The following is a 14,270-nucleotide window of genomic DNA, read 5'->3' as shown; positions in this document are numbered from 1 at the left end:
AATTAAACTGCCTACTTGCAATTGATTGGTCAGCATTTTCTGCGAAGGCTTCAACGAAGCATGAGGTTCCCCCGTCTGATTTCGGAGACAAGCCTCGTCTTTAAAGAGCAGTGCAGCCGCAGGGTGTTCCACAAGAGTGGCTGGAAACTAGGTCTTCCATATGTAGCAGTACGTACCAGTCTGGTAACATTTTGAAATATCTGTACAGAGCACCGCTAATGTCACGGGGTCTGTAAGTCACATAGGTTGTCAGGGTACCTTCATCACCAGGTCACATGTTGTTGGGGCACCTTCATCACCAAGTCACATTGGTTGTCAGGGTACCTTCATCACCATGTCACATGTTTTTGGGGCACCTTCATCACCAAGTCACATTGGTTGTCAGGGTACCTTCATCACCATGTCACATGTTTTTGGGGCACCTTCATCACCAAGTCACATTGGTTGTCAGGGTACCTTCATCACTAAGACACACGTGTTGCGAGGGCACCTTCATCACCTAATCACATTGGTTGTCAGTGCACCTTCATCACCATGTCACATGTTGTTGGGGCCCCTTCTTCACCAAATCGGGGGGCACGGGTGGCCCAGTCGTCTAAGGCGCCGCGATTCGCTGTGCAGAGTTGCGTTCCTTGGGCACGCCAGAAACCTATGATTGTGGGTTCGAATCCCGGTTCGCCCCGATTATGTTTCTAGGTTTGTCAGCACCATACCCGTGCTCGTGGGTTTCACCGAAGTGGTAATCGTCTTAGACCTACATCACTTCGGGCTTTCCTCCCACATTAAGCTGACACGCCGTGATATAACTGGAATACTGTTAAAAGCGGCGTTAAACCCAACTCACTCACTCACTTCAACAAATCACATTGGTTGTCAGGGCACCTTCATCAACAAATCACATTGGTTGTCAGGGTACCTTCATCACCAAGACACACGTGTTGCGAGGGCACATTCATCACCAAGTCCAAGTCACCCATTTTGTCAGGCATAAGTATGTCCAAGTCACCTATATTGTCAGGCATATGTATGTCTAGGGCACCTGTATTGTCAGGTATATGTATTTCCAAGTCACCTGTGTTGTCGGGCATATGTATGTCCAAGGCCCCTGAATCGTCAGGTATATGTATTTCCAAGTCACCTGTGTTGTCGGGCATATGTATGTCCAAGGCACCTGTATTGTCAGGTATATGTATGTCCAAGCCACCTATATTGTCAGGTATATGTATGTCCAAGGCACCTGTATTGTCAGGTATATGTATGTCCAAGGCACCTATATTGTCAGGCATATGTATGTCCAAGGCCCCTGTATTGTCAGGCATATGTATGTCCAAGGCACCTGTATTGTCAGGCACATGTATGTCCAAGGCACCTGTATTGTCAGGCATATGTATGTCCAAGGCACCTGTATTGTCAGGCATATGTATGTCCAAGGCCCCTGTATCGTCAGGCATATGTTTGTCCAAGGCACCTGTATTGTCAGGCATATGTATGTCCAAGTCACCTGTATCGTCAGGCATATGTATGTCCAAGTCACCTGTATCGTCAGGCATATGTATATCCAAGTCACCTGTATTGTCAGGCATATGTATGTCTAAGGCACCTCTATTGTCAGGCACATGTATGTCCAAGTCACCTGTATTGTCAGGCACATGTATGTCCAAGTCACCTGTATCGTCAGGCACATGTATGTCTAAGTCACCTGTATTGTCAGGCACATGTATGTCCAAGTCACCTGTATTGTCAGGCACATGTATGTCCAAGTCACCTGTATCGTCAGGCACATGTATGTCTAAGTCACCTGTATTGTCAGGCACATGTATGTCCAAGTCACCTGTATCGTCAGGCATATGTATGTCTAAGTCACCTGTGTTGTCAGGCATATGTATATCCAAGTCACCTGTATTGTCAGGCATATGTATGCCCCAGTCACGTGTACAGCCAAGCCTTCTTTACGAACGGTGATACCAGAACAAACTATTTATATTCAAATAGTTTCCAGCTCGTTTTATTCCTGCAAGTAACGTTTCTAGACAATGTATATGGAAGCTAACCTGTCACAATTTATGAGATTCGGGTACTGGTTAAAATCACAGTGTCCATAAAGAAGACATCAAGCTACGTTGCCTTCCAGTGATGTAGAGATTCCCCCTTAAAACATTAAACATTGTTCGCTTGCGATGTTGGGTTTATGGGAACAGAAGTAAGCTCGGGGGCTTTGAAGAAGATGAACGGCGTCCATGTTATGTAGCTTGTTGTCACCTCAAGACATAATTTCTAGTCTTTATTCCGATAAGTTGTTATGAAGGACTGAGAGTGTTTTTCGGTCCTCATCCATAACAAACAATCTTTACTGAGCTCATTTTCACGCAAACGAAATATTTTTAAAAAAAACAGAACTGCCTTTTAATATCTTTCCTGGACTGATTTGATTTTGTAATATTAATTCGTCACTCACACCCAAACCCATCACCACTTTCAGAAGCTAGAACCCCTTCCGTGGCCTTGTTGTAGAGCGTCCCCCTGGAGAGCGGAATGTCTGGGGTTCGATCCCCGGCTGCGCCATACCATAAGCCGTTAAAAGATGGTACTTGTTGTTACCCTGCCTGGCGCTCGGCAATAAGGAGCTTAAACAAGGACTGGTCGTCTCGGAGTCGGTATTCTGTGTCTGAGTTGGGTATTCATGTTAAGGTAGTGGGCAAGCACTATAAAACCAGTATTAGTCCGGATTAGTACAAGCAGCCACACACACACAGACACACACACACACACACACACACACACACACACACACACACACACACACACACACACACACACACACACACACACACACACAAAGGCACGCACGCACGCACGCACACGCGCTCGCGCGTTCTTTCACGTCGCTATATAAGTGCGATAATCTTGGACGCGACGTTAAACCCAATTTTTACCTCACCTTAGAAGATAGTCCTCGTTTAGCAATATGAGATCAAAATAAAAAGCCCATATCATTTAGGATTTTATAATCGTTTTTAGATATTAAACATTCCTAAATGAAAGCATAAATATTTCAAACTCACATCTAACGTCCAATTTGTACCAAATACTGACAGTTTTAAAAGCATAAATCAGTTACGACACGTCAGCTAAGGCTGAAGGCATTTCCTCATATTCAGCTATCAGTAGCATGGTATTGACCACTCTCCGTGCCACCAGACTGTTTCCAAAGAAACCCCAGTCCAATATTGAAATAATGCATCTCAGTAATGGACGATGGTTATTCTAGCATGTAAACCACTTCAAAACATTTCCTATACGTGGATGATTTAGAGCAAGAAGATGCTGAAGCGATCATGTTTGAGTCGATTATGAAGCACTCTCATAACAGTTGTTGTTCTTGAGCCTGATAGAGGCAAGTATTATGCAACACTCTCCAGTGGGAGTTGTTTGAGCAACGGAAATACATACAATTGCGTCCTCTTTGAGAAATATTGACAAGGAATTGTTTGGTTCGTCTAAAAAGTCGAAATGGTAATATAAAATTAACTTATTCATACCTGTTGACCTGCTAGTCGAGAAGATATATTGATTATACTGTGTTAAGTCAACGGCTTTAATCGAAATCAATTAATTCGTTCTTTATGATGTGGAATGGCAATGGTGACACTTTTTTGTTTATACTTTATTAGATAGTGATATTGGTCTGACTTAAAACTCAAATATCACCCGCAAGTTACCCAAAAGCGGTACATTCGCGATTTCACTTTATCGAAACTTTATCTCTGTCAGAGTAACACAGGAAGTTTACTGTATTAATGTATTTGGGCAGTCAATGTAACTTTTGGAATAGATTGTTTTAAAATATTCAGTAATACCACAACAGCATTTGAAATGAAATATAAGGTTCGTGTGTGGCTAATTTCTGAAAACAACACCGGGGATTTTATTATCCAGTCAATTATATTATCAATTCAAGCATGAATTCTTGTAATAATAGCAACTGTTTAATGATTTAAACAAAAAGATCATATTTCGCAAAGCAAAATGTAATTCAACCAACATGCAACGCAAGCAAGTTTCTTACTATCAAACATTTTCCATAAGACAAAGGGTAAATATCGACAAGGTCACAACATTTGGATATGATTTACAAAATGACGAAAACAAATCAATAGATAAACGCCTGACAAGCGACCAATAATGCAAACAATTCCTTTCACCTTAAATCTCCTTGCAACAAGAATTGCATATATTGTGATCTAAACCTTTAACTGCAGGGAATTAATCCTGGAGGAAGCGCATGCAGCCATGCGAAGAAGCGTTACCAGGTAGCCATTGGTGATTCAGCAATGTCAGCAGTGATGCAGAAGCAAGGAAATACCACTGACACTGGGCGACAATAGTCCTGTGCTTGCGTTCCAATCACTTTGCCAAATCCTGGAAGGTTGGGTATTATCGCGATTGTTCTCACTTGCTGGAAGACATCAGCTAACTGCAGTCTGTTATCGGCATTATATAGAACACCATTATCACATAGACGTTGCCTGTTGACGCCGAAAAGTGGCCAATTATTTTACGGTAAGTTAGAGGTAGAGTCTGGAATCTGTAAAGTAGAACTGTAGTTAGTTAATCATAATGAAGCTTTGTGAGTGACGAAAAAGAATATCATGCGAAAAATTAATAAATGTTCCAACGGTTTTTAGGGTGCAGTTAAACAATGTTTAGGACAAACAAATATATCAAAGAAGGATTTGAGACTGGAACGCTCCTATTTGTATTTCCACCTACCGCCTCCGTGGTCTTGCGGATAGAGAACTCTGTGGGCTAGCACTATAAAATGGGCATTAGTCCGGACTAGCACGCACACACACACACACACACACACACACACACACACACACACACACACACACACACACACACACACACACACACACACACACACACTAGCATCGTATGCAAATCGTATTATAAGTGCAGTAATCTTGAACGCGATGTTCACCCCGTTTCACAATCACATCAAATCAATTTTCCTACGACTGTGGTGCTGTTGGTGTGCATTATCAGAGTGAAATATGTTAGAGACATATAACAAGAGATATTATTGATTGTAATGTTGACTGAAAACATTTTTCTTTTTTAAAATATATGTTTGTAAGAGAAGAAATACATGTAGATATAAGTGCCATGTAGCAAGGATAATCATACAAAGTTATTCTTCGCTAAAAAATCCGGGATAGAATTTATCTTCAGCATCCTATTCTTGTCATCAGAGGCGACTAACGGGATCGGGTGGTCAGGCTCGCTGACTTGGTTGATGCATGTCATCGATTCCAATTGCGTAGATCGATGCTCATGATGTCAACCACTGGATTGTCTGGTCCAAACACGATTGTACACATTTAGCCTAAATATTGCTGAGAGCGGCGTTAAACAACAAACAAACAAAACATACCCTCTTACCCCCACCCCTGTTAATTAATTTAATAGTTGTTAAGTACATGTATAAAAATACTTTGCTAATAATACGCTATGCTTATTAATTCGATCATTATCTTGGAAATCAAAGAATATATTCACTGTATTAACGTGAATCTTGTTTTGCAGTATTATGTTCAGTTGGGGTTGTGACATATTCATAACGTCTGTTGTAGCTTGACGCTCCAAATAAACATGTGTAATTTTTTCTTAAGAAGTCTAGGATTTCAAAGAGCTTCAAAGGTTGTTTGATCAGGGTTAAAACATTCAAGGCCTCAGCAAATCTTTCAAAAGGTTTTATGGTAGACATGTGCAGGACATTTCTAAACTTGGTGCATGGGTGACAAAAAATTATGTCTTATGCAATTCCTTATTTGACTTATTTGATTTGTTCCCGCTTTGTTTCAGGTGAACAGTTGACTTGCCTTTACATGTGTTTGTGATGGGTGCCGCCGGTGGGGCAGGAGATGGTCACCTTTTCGGGAAGACCTGGTATCATCACTACTTGATGGTGATTCATAGACACATGCTTTTAATATATACTCTTTAAAAAAGTAGGTAACCATGAAACATAAATCTTAATACCAAGTATTAGAACGAAGATGAGTGTTAGCGACAAACATCCTATGCAAGAACGTTTATGTCAGTAAACCTTTAAACCAAAATACGTCCTATAATTTGCACGTGCCTCACGCAGTAGCGCCACACACATGTGTAGGGTGTCTTTCCTGATTTTGTCACTTTCAAAGAAGGTCGAGTAAACTCTGTGGACCATTATTTCTGTCAATCTGCTCATCATACAGTTGTGTTTCACTTTATTTCAATTATTGTTTGTGTATAAACTAGTGATGCGGCGTCTGCAACGCGCGGAGCGTCTACGGGCTACTGGTACAAAATGTATGCTGGAAACCATCTTCCCGAGGCAAGTGAGTTAACTGAGTATAAAAGTCCAGTTTCCACCCTGGCCGAACGAGGCTGGTACTATGGAGTTACAATTTGGCTGGACTAACGAGTCTATGCATAGTCCAATCAAACGAAATCGAAATCCGATTCCTAAACTGTCATGCAGATTTCGGTCGATTGCAGGATTTGCAAAGCATGTGCACCGCCAACTCGTTATCAACAGGTATTTTGCAAATCTTTTCATGTTTTTAATCAAGGTGCTCACGTGATTTAATGCATTTCGCGATGTAAGACCCGTTTTATCACAATATAGATCTTGATTATCGAGCAGATCGTCCTGAGTTGGCGCCGCCATTTTGTTTGAAGCAAATGCAAGTGATCCGAGAGGTGGAATCTGATTGGTCCATAGGAGAGGCTTGGAAGGGATATAACTGGTAATAGCCACTGGTGGCGCTACGATCGAGCCCAGTAAATACAGGCTAGTTCGGCAAGGGTGGAAACTGGACTTTTAAAGTCAGTTAACTTTCTTGCCTCGGGAAGATGACTGGAAACTGGCAGAAGTCAGCGTGCAGTGGCCAATACTTTTAATGTTTCACAGTCATTTATCAGCAGACTACGGAACAGGTACCAACAAACTCAAAATGTTGACGACCGACCACATACAGGCGTCCTAGGTCAACGACAAGAGTACAGGATCGATTGATCCGAAACTAGGCACTACGAAATCGAGCTCTACGGCGAATCAAATTGCTGCAAAGTTTAACATTCATCCGGCTACTGGAGCACGAGTTACGGGTCAGGCGATTAGAAATCGTCTAGATGCAGCTCATCTCCATGGTCGACGGCCACGTGTTGTGTCGTCCCTTTCAAATTGTCAAATTGTTAACAGATGTCAATGGTTTATACAAAGACCACATACCGGTATATGGTCTCTGGTTTATACTAAATCGAAACTGGGTAATCGTCGCTGGTCACATGTCATGTTTTCAGATGAGTCCCGATTCGCTTTGCGATTTCTTGATAGGAGTGGTCGTGTCTGGCGACGTCGAAATAAACGTCAAGCCTATGTCAACCTGAGACCTCAAGACAGATTTGGCGCTATATCGGTTATAATGCGGGGTGGCATCTCTATGACTGAGCGAACCCAACTCCATTTTGGGCAAGGAAGGGTCACTGGACAGTATTATCGGGACAACATACCGACACCCTTTGTTTACCTGTGTGCAAGGCGTGTGGGTCGACGTTTTATCTCTGAGGACGACAACGCCCGTGCTCACCGTGCCCGAATCGCCAATGCTCACATCCAGTAGCACACAATTCATCGAATGCCATGACAAGCAATGAGTCCATACCTTTCCCCCTTTGAACATGTCTGACACATGTGCGTCAGACGCCAGTCCAATGAATGACTCCTAATCCCCCCCCCCCTCCCATCCACACACCCCTCCCCCACCACCCCCGCAAACGCGTCCCCAATACCCACATCCACACACATCCACAAACACACATCTTACCCCTCCCCACCCCCAAAAACCCCGAATCCCCTAACACCCACACTCCTATTCCCCCCACCTCGACACCCATAATCTCCACCCCCATACCCCTTCCATGTCACCCCGCCATAATCCCCCTCCCCCCCACACACAGTTAACCTAATCCACACCCACATCCTCACCGACAGCCCTAATCCTCCACCAACACTTCCCCCCCCCCCCCCCCCCACGCTCCCCCCACACACATCCGTAACCGCCACACCCACACCAATAATCCCAACACCCACCGACACACATACCACACACACATACCCACACACCCACCCCACTCCACACACACCCTAATCCCAACCCTCCAACCCACACCCCACCCACATACCCCCACCACATCCCCACTCCTTCACCTCCACACCTCCACACACCTCCACACCCATTCCACTCCAAACAATCCCCATCCTACCACCCACATATCCCCCCAACCCCCACCCCCACACATATATACCCACACCCTAATCCCCCTCCCATACCCCACCACCACCACCACCACCACACACACACACACATACCCACACTCTACATCTACCCCCTTCACACACACATATATACCCACACCCTAATCCCCCCCCCCCCCCCCACCACCACCACCACCACACACACACACACACACATACCCACACTCTACATCTACCCCCTTCACACACATATATACCCCACCACCACCACCACCACCACACACACACACATACCCACACTCTACATCTACCCCCTTCACACACACATATATACCCCACCATCCCCGCACCACACACGCCCACACACCTACACCCACCCTCCACACCTATCCCCAACCCACCCACCACCCACCCCCCACACCCCCGACCCCTACACACCCTGATCCCCACATGTGTTTGTTAAGACAGACATTGACACTTCGTTAAAAAGTAGAAGATAAATATTCAAAGGTATGTTAACCTCGAGAATTCTACCATGTTTCTGGTAAAATATAACCCTTACTAAGTTGGATAGTCTTACCATCTTCCTGGAAATCGTATTTTCCAGCTAATAATTGAATCGCTATCCGCTAATTATCTGATAATGATCACCTCAGTCAGTTTCACAACAAAGAATTCCACGATAACCTCGTTAACACATACAGGTCATGTCAATAATACATACATGACGGTGCTCTTGGCAAGGGAGGTAATTACCTGGTGTGCATTAACACCTAATCTTTATCCTGGTAATTAAGCTGGCTATCTCTGCGTTACTGCCTGTGGTATTCGTGATCTCATAATTGATTACTGATTCTTTAAAAGCAACAGTATAAAGAATTTCGATAAGGAAAGCCATTGAAAAGTTCAAGATCAGGAAGAGTTCTTTGGGAGTTCAACACAGATATTTTAACTTTATATGCTATGTCCGCAAATGCGAAACATACATGTAGTTATAACTTGAACACACAAAAATAGGTATCGTGATTTTTTTGTTGATATTTATTGTAGTGAAGACTAAGAACACATTGTCATAAAATATCTCCAAAATATTCATGATCTTTAACATGTTTAGTGTCTTGAAACATTGTGTGGCAGCTGTTTTTTGTTGATCATGTTTCTGTGAAACTCGCTGCAGGTGCTATGTGAAACTCGCTGCAGGTGCTATGTGAAACTCGCTGCAGGTGCACTGTCAAACTCGCTGCTGGTGCACTGTCAAACTCGCTGCAGGTGTAATTTGGGAAAACAAATCCTCAATTTTCAAACAAGCCTTTTATCTAATTAAAAACTCATACACATCCAGCATATTTTTACCTTTCAACATGTAAGTAATTGCTTCCCTTATGGTTTAAACGCCAATGCTAACACAATTTTAAACTGCTCCAGCTCAAGCAAACAACAAGAACACGTGTACACATATAACACACGTATGAATTTCAATTAAGTACTTTGTCATATACATCGACCAAAAACGAAAACAGTGTCAGAATACGATATAAAACAATTCCTACACTTACACATTTAAGAAAGCTTCAAAGGTGTTCTGAACAGACGTTCCTTAACTTCTTTTGTTCAGTATATAAATGTCAGGGGCATAGCGAATGTTGCTTGTAGACCTTCTGCGACTTGGGGCGTTAGACTGCACTTTCGTCTTGGAGATCCCTTTGTCTCGCAACTGGTCCATGTACTGCTGAGACACAGAGATGTAACTGATCTTTATATATTATTATGTACTGTACTAGGACTTTGTCTTGTAACTATCACATTGCAGTTACCTGACCTCAAAGTCTACTGTCAGACATAGCGTCGATTTCTAATTATTTTTGTGTACCCAAGTTTCCCTTGACTACCATCTACGTATGGACTATTACATAAGCTGAACATTGTTTTGTAAGTTTAGTCAATAACACACGGTGCCATCAAACGAAAATAACATGTTTAGTGTTTTGAACCATTGTGTGGAAGCTGGATTTTGTTGATCATGTTTCTGTTAATGTTCAGTGATGGATATCAAAGCGGTGACATGACCACATCATTATCGATAAGTAGACAGTAATCGAACTCCAGTGGGGCTTTGATTCTGCCCGTGCAGACAAGGTTGTATGGTGATGCACATATAGAGTATGGCTTAGATGACGGTTTGGGTTATGGGGTGAAGAGACGTTTCAAAACTACAAGTATCTATGTATATTACACAAGTAGGAGTTTCTTTGAACAGCACAGAGTAGGTATGTTGATCTGTGAAGATCTGGGGTAGAATAGGTCTTCAGCAACCCATCTTGCCGTAAAAGGCGACTATGCTTGTCGTAGAAGGCGACTAAGGGGATCGGGTGGTCAGGCTCGCTGACTTGGTTGATGCATGTCATCGTATCCCAATTGCGTGGATCGATGCTCCTGATGTCCATCGCTGGATTTTCTGGTCCAAACTCCATTACTTACAGACCGCCGTCATGTAGCTGTAATATTGCTGAGTGCGGTGTTAAACAACAAACAACAACAACAACAATAGGTATGTCAATACAATGCAGCTAATATCGAGGAAGTCCCAAAGATCAATCTCATTCAAATCAGATCTTAGTTCTCGCTACCGCTAAACAAAGATCTGAGGACATCCCATTGCAGATCATGTCAGAACGACCTTTGTCTGACCAATCAGAGCATCGCTTATCAGATCATGAAAGTGAGAGTTGGAATGTGATTTTTGATCGTGCAACCTCGAAAAAAACCACACAGGGTATTCCGAACGACAGTTATGGGCTTTATGTCTGTATTCATACAATCTAGACTATCTATTAGCCATTCCAGAATGTTCTTTTGTTCAATTTTGAATTTTTTAATCGAGTATATGTCAAAATATGTTTCGAAGCGTTGTCGCCAGTTTGAAGCTCGTGCCGTAAAGCTCGATTAAGCTGCCTTCTGATTGGCTATTGCCGACATCTTTTCAATCACTCCATTGGTCGGTCAAAGTTCGCGAAAGGTCGGTCTGACGTGACCCGCAATGGGATGTCCTCAGATCTTTGTTTAACGGTAGCGAGAACTACGGTCTGATTTTAATGAGATTGTCCCAAAGATACGCCTGTTGGACACGCTTATCAACTGGTTCTTGAACAAAGTGATTTGGTGACCCCCTCCCTCCTTCATAAAACCCCGGCGATAAAGCACCAAAACGGAACTAATATAATATCATCTCAATGAAGACATAGATGACATATGGTTATTAAATTTTATATTCTTTCAATGCGGCGTTTCATAATTGATGCCAGAACCTTTATCAGCAAGTGACTACCAAGGTTTCAAAGAGCGCCATACGCCTCTTGTTCAGAAGTTGTTTGATCAAGGTTACAACATTCAAGGCCTAAGTAAAGCTTTCAAAAAGTTTAATGGTAGACAGTGACAAAAAACAGATGTCCGATCCTGTGGTTTTCCAGGCGAACAGTTGACTTGCCTTTGTGTGTGTTTGTGACCTTTTCGCGAATGCGTGGTATCATCACTATTGTATAGTGATTCATAAACACTTGCTCATGATATGGTCGGAATCGTACCATTTCTTATGAATATGGAAAGGGTCGCTCTTGTTTGTCTGATGAATGTACTAGCCAACGTATCATTGATATGTACTACAGCTTCTAAAATGTCATGCTTTAATATATGTAATATCTGAATGAGACAACTAAATAGGGACCAGGAAGACAACGGTGAGGTGAAATGGGGTTTAACGTCGCGTCCAAGACTTTTGCACTTATATCGCGACGTTAGGAAGACTACGGAAATCTTTATTGTCCAAACCTTCTGAAACTTGAGTTGAAAGCTCTTCCATTGGCATAAAACGTCGTATCTCAGACTACAGATATTGACGAACCGGAGAACGCGCGCGGCAACGAAACAACGTATGGGGAGGAAGATGGCTGCCATCATGGCGACAAAAACATGGCGGACGAAAGGAAATAGTTCTAGTAGATGAATTATATCTTTATATGTCAATATCATGAGGTATATGATGACAAAGCACCATGCATCCCCATATCAGATGTGGCTGTGGGTGCAATGTCAAACTCACTGTAGGTGCAATGTGAAACTCGCTGCAGGTGCTGTGTGAAATTCGCTGCAGGGGCACTGTGAAACTCGCTGCAGGTGCACTGTGAAACTCGCTGCAGGTGCAATGTGAAACTCGCTGCAGGTGCACTGTGAAACTCGCTGCAGATGCACTGTGAAACGCGCTGCAGGTGCAATGTAAAACTCGCTGCAGGTGCTCTGTGAAACTCGCTGCAGGTACTATGTGAAACTCGCTGCAGGTGCACTGTGAAACTCGCTGCAGGTGCAATTTGGGAAAACAAATCCTCAATTTTCACATTGCAGGTACTGTTTAACAAGCCATTTATCTAATTATAAACTCCGACATTAAGACACGGACAGCATTTTTTTACCTTTCAGCAAGTAATTCATTGCTTCCCTTGTGGTTAAAACGCCAATGCTGACACATTTTTAAAAGGATCCAACTCACGCAAACAACAAGTACACTTGTACACATATAACACACGTATGAGTTTCAGTTAAGGATTTTGTCATCTACATCGACCAAAAACGAAAAAAGTGTAAGAATACGATATAAAACAATTCCTACACTTACACATTTAAGAAAGCTTCAAACGCGTTCTGAACAGATGACATTACCAATAAAAAGGTGGCAACGTTGTTAGGCCAATTAGCCTACGTTGGAAACGCATAGTGTCATGAAAGAGGTTTATCGATGACTGTCAAGGACTGGTCACCATTCATTGTGGGTGTAAAATGTTATTTGCCTGGAAGCAACCTATCAATACCTTCACTGTCATCAGTGGTTCTTGTGGCGGTTTAACCTGGAGCTAGTTGTATGGTAAAGCTTCTCTTTTTAGTTGTCATAATGTGAGGCATTCATCCGAGCTAAAACAACAATTCTCGATAAATCGATTTTCGTCGTTTACGACATGTGTCGGAAATGGGCAAATTGCTATCGGATAATACGCGAAATATTCAGTCGTCGCCCCTACAATAACAGTCGGAGATAGTGTTAATATCCTTAGAACGTTTATAGATTCCGAGGGGGTATAAGAGTGCCGAGCAAACCAAATACCCTCAGGTGCTCTCTATAATCGCAGTAGATCCAGTGATCAGACTAAATCAACCATCGTCCGATTTTTTCCTGATCTCCAAAATAAATAATCATGGTATGGTGTCGCGGTTTGATCAGTGGACTAATTACTGGGTAAGAATACGACCGCGGATCACTACAAAATAAAGACTGGGCGTAAAAAGGCTCAATGGGAAACATTTATATAAGTGATTAGAGACGGTGGCTGAATATATGGAATTCTACGTCACTGGACAATGGGTAATGGCGTGTTGGCGGTAGATAAGACTATCTACACATGTCTTCTATAGAAAATGTTAAAAAATCTTTAAATCGCCGATACCAAATCTAATTTACTCTGTTAAATAGAGCAAGCGAATTATCGATAAAATAATGTTATTTTTAGACTGGAACTTTATAAACTAGATGCTAGCCAGTGCTTCTATGTTCTTCAAAAATGAAGTCAGAATACTGCAAACAAAGTGCGTGTATGTATACACTTAAATCGTGTCGAATATTTATGAGGATAAATAGAAATTAGATTTTACAAGAGCTGTCTTTCAGAAATACATCAATGCATAATAGGTATAGAGTCAAACACTGTGTCGAACTTTGATCTGTCGAGGTAAAAGCTTGGTCACTGCATTTTCCTTTCTTATTCATCATTATTTCACCTCCGATGTGTCGAATCGGATGTGTCGAAGTAAAAACTTTGTCCCTGCGTATTCCTTTCTTATTCATCATTATTTCACCTCCGATGTGTCGAATCGGATGTGTCGAAGTAAAAACTTGGTCCCTGCATTTTCCTTTCTTATT

The sequence above is a fragment of the Haliotis rufescens genome, unplaced genomic scaffold (genome assembly GCF_023055435.1).
Source record: "Haliotis rufescens isolate VD_foot unplaced genomic scaffold, xgHalRufe1.0.p SCAF_9, whole genome shotgun sequence".
Lineage (NCBI taxonomy): Eukaryota > Metazoa > Mollusca > Gastropoda > Lepetellida > Haliotidae > Haliotis > Haliotis rufescens.
Note: the sequence above shows the minus strand (reverse complement) of the source record.